This window comes from Sinocyclocheilus anshuiensis, unplaced genomic scaffold (genome assembly GCF_001515605.1).
Source record: "Sinocyclocheilus anshuiensis isolate Anshui unplaced genomic scaffold, SAMN03320099.WGS_v1.1 scaffold1736, whole genome shotgun sequence".
NCBI lineage: Eukaryota > Metazoa > Chordata > Actinopteri > Cypriniformes > Cyprinidae > Sinocyclocheilus > Sinocyclocheilus anshuiensis.
The window spans coordinates 40582-44619 of NW_015558656.1; positions in this window are offsets into that span (position 1 = coordinate 40582).

Consider the following 4038-nt stretch of genomic DNA (forward strand, 5'->3'; position numbering starts at 1 on the left):
AACTTTACCTCTGGGACCAATGCTGTCAATCAAACTGTTCATTAAACATTTAAGATTATTTCAAAAACCTACTTTTGTGAACTGGTCCTCGGTTTTTAACTCAAAATCAATCAAATCAGTACAGTACTATTCTCTAGACTCTCTAGGTCAATAATTATCAAAAAAATGTTGAACATTTGCATTTGGACAACTATAAACCGGTCATTTTATAATATGTTCTTTACATTGTGTACCCAAAGGCCTAAAATCCTAAATGAAAGCCCACAATGTCTCTCAAAACTGTGTAAAATGATGCATAATTTCATTCTTAACAAGCATGCAAAATTTAAGAGAAATTGGGCAAAAAATAACACTATAATATTTATTAAGGTTAAACAAAGTGTTGTATGAGAACTTGCATTTATAACCACTAGATGGCAGCGGAAGACCACTCATGGGCTCATTAAATGCACTAAAACTACTGTTCAAAGGTTTCATGGATTCATGCTTAGATATTATAAAATCACTGTTAAAACATTTAAAATCACATTTACTAAATAGCTTACCATACTGTTCATACAGACATATAAATTTTTACAATTATGCCAGATTATGATTACAGTGAAACCTGAAAATTACATATAAACTCCTAAAAAGAGAAGACTTGCAATAAGTATTGTGTCACCTATCATTTATGTCAAATATCTATATCTGCAACAAAATGTGTGTGCATGTATGTCTGTGTATGTGTGGGTGTCTCTGTGTCTGTATGTTTAAGTATGCTTATTGAGTATTAATAAACTAGTTTAATCATTTCATTTCAGTGTGTGTGTGTGTCTGTGAGCCTATTCTCCATTTTGGATGTGTTTTACTGTCAGCCATATGTCCAGGATGATCTAGACCCTAAAACATACCACCTTAAAGGCCTTAAAGTGCTTGAACCCCGGTAATTGCTGCTTGCAGCTATATTTATTATCATTATTATTATTATTATTATTATCAGTGGAATTAAGGCTCCTAGCCAAACTCATTAATCAGAAGTGGGAATCCACACTTTTGTGCATAGTGCAGTCTATATGGTAAGAATGTTGTTGCAGCGGTATGATATAAAGACACCACCCTGTTGCATCACTGTGAAAAATAAAAGAGCGACATACTAGTGCTATACTGACGAACACAATCAGATGGCCTCTGTGTACATGTTGCACAAGTGAAGAAATCTCACAGTCTGTCAGTCATACTCTAGATTTTTTCTGCATGCCATTCTGAACCTGTTCCAATCTACATGACATGGTGGTAAATGCATGGTATGCATGTATATCAGTCAACTTTGTAGCTGTGGCCTGTTTTAATGATGTGAGAAGATGGTTTTACACTCTTCCCTTTTCCTGAGAACAGTGCATTTGACGCCGCTCATGACTGTGGTTTACTGTTTCCGTCTTCTCTTGCTACAGAGTGGCGTGGTAAAGAACTACATGGTCAACCAAATCCTATAGTACGACGCAAGTAGGTCACAACTTTGATAATGCAAGACTTGAGAAGTGGCTTTTAATGTTATTCTTTTCTTAAAAAGGTAACAATTGCAAAAATCATTGCTGTTTTGATGTCAGTCACATTTGATATTTGATTTTAGAATGTACATATTATTATTAGAGGGTACACAAATGCATATATACATTCTCTTTCTCAAAATAATCCCTCTTTCAGCAATTAATCAATATGACTAAGACTAAATACTTCAGTTATGCAGGAAGTTATGCAAGACCGTTTCTGCCCTTGTGCACACAGTTGGGTGTTTTTTTTTAAGTGAGAAGACAATATGTCTAATGTGTGTGACAGCTTTTGTACCTTTTTTTCTGAGAGTGTGGTAGCCATTGACATCCATAGCATTGATGTAAGTCAGTGGCTACCAGCGACTGTTTGATTACCAACATTCTTCCATTTTTCAAATTTTCATTAAAATGCAGTAAGATCTATACAGACCTGTAAAATTTAATTTATTTTTTTTATTCATTAAATATTTTAATATCGGCCAAATCAGCCATGAAAATAATCAGGTTTTCCGGCCAGAATTTAAATATTAGTGCATCCATGCAAAGTCAATTAAGTTGTGTCACTTTATATTAGGTGCTTTAACTACCAAGTACATATCTCAAAATGTTATGATTTTTAAACTAAAATGTATAATTAGAAGAGTACAATATATAGGCTTATTAACTTATTAGGGGAGGACAAAAGTTTTTCTTTTGTTTTATCTTTTATTACTGACGTTGCTGAGACCGTCTCAAATTAAACTCTTAGATATTTTGGTGCAAGTTCATATATTTGAAGCTAGTCACATTGTTAATTTTCCTATTCAAATTGTCACGACAATAATAATTGACAATAATTTTGCATATTATTGGACCTATGCAAGGCATGGTAATGTCAACAGATTTTAAAGTTTTGAAAATCAAACAGTGTTAGTACTGTGTTGGATTGCCACCATTGAAATGTTGGGGTCTGAGGTAAAACTAGTTAGTCCCTTGTTTAATAAAATGTCTTCACAATTTGTTTGCCAGGAAATAACTAAAAATAAAGTAAAAGCAACTAACTAATCGAGTAAACCGGTTGCATTTCTCAATGCGAGAACAAAGTTCTGTAACCTTCAGCCCGTTTAGTGACTGATGACATCAATGCCGTGCCATCATATCACACCACAACATTTGCATAACCTCAAAAGTCTCTGAAACGGTACAGGAGAGTTCAACAGTCAACTGTCAAATTATAGACATCTATAGAAAAGGCCAGAAATGATCATAAAACCCAAAGACTTTTAGTTTCTAAAACATAATTTTATTTAACTTTATATATATATATAAAATAAAAAAAAAGCCATTACAGATCTGAAGCATTGTTTTAGAAATGGAACACACTGGTTAATCTCATTTTCAGCATTCTGGTAACAATGTCTGTAAACCAATGCTATACAATTTCAAAAAAAGAGAAAAAAAAACCAACTAGATTCACAAAATGCAACAAATTCTGAAAACGGGCTGCAGAAAGAAGACTACCATGATAATGTGAAACACAGAAGTTTGTGGCCTTTAAGCGAGAGGTGAAAAGAGTACAATGCAGAAGGGGGGACAAAAAGAAAAAAGCCCCAGATAAATTACCATGAAAGTTTAGCTTTTTTTTTTCATTGTAATTAAGCATGGGTTTAGAGTGACATTTGCAGAGATTCAATTAAAAAAACTGGTTAAAAAAAAAATAATCTAAGAATTAGAACATGTAAACTTCCTGATTCCTGATTCTCAGACTTTCAAAATCACAAGCAGTACAAGTTTGAAACGAATTGGCCTGTGAAGTTCAAATATTTACCACGTGCTAGTAAGAAGGGGACTCAGAGAGAGCCCATCGTATCATTTGAGAACTTTATACTAATCATAATAGTATAGGACAATTGTGCGTATAGACGTGGCAGAAAAACACAAGAATTACCATTCCTCTTGAAAATCTTACATTAAAGGGCTTCAAATACTTACAAAACTCAAAACGGTGAAATTCAGCAGTACTCTGCTTAAAAAATACATAACTGACTCATTTTAAGGCTATCAGGCCTAGTTAAAATGAGTCAAACAAATTCAAAATATAGGAACAAAGAGTTGACCAACAAAAGTTACATGAAAAATAACAATTAATGGTGTCACATTGATGTTTATTTATGCGGAACATCAAATGCAATTTTGCATTTGTTAAGTGTAACTGCAATGCAGATGAGGGGAAGGCAAAAGCAATACTGATGTCAGTGATGATAAAATCAGAAATACTGTAGCGAGCTTTGAATGTCAAGCTGGTAGGTTCCCCTAAATTTGTTGCATCCAAGTAATAAACTTTTTTGTTTTAGAGAATGTGGCGCAAACTAGAACGTTGGGTACTAGTCGAACTGAGTTGATCCATCTATGTAAACACTATTAAGGATTTTCTGATACAGAAAAAATACTGTTGACAAGGAATGAGAGGGAGTTATGTCACCGAAATGAATGTTTTTTTTTTTTTTTTTTTTTTTTTTCTTTCCAG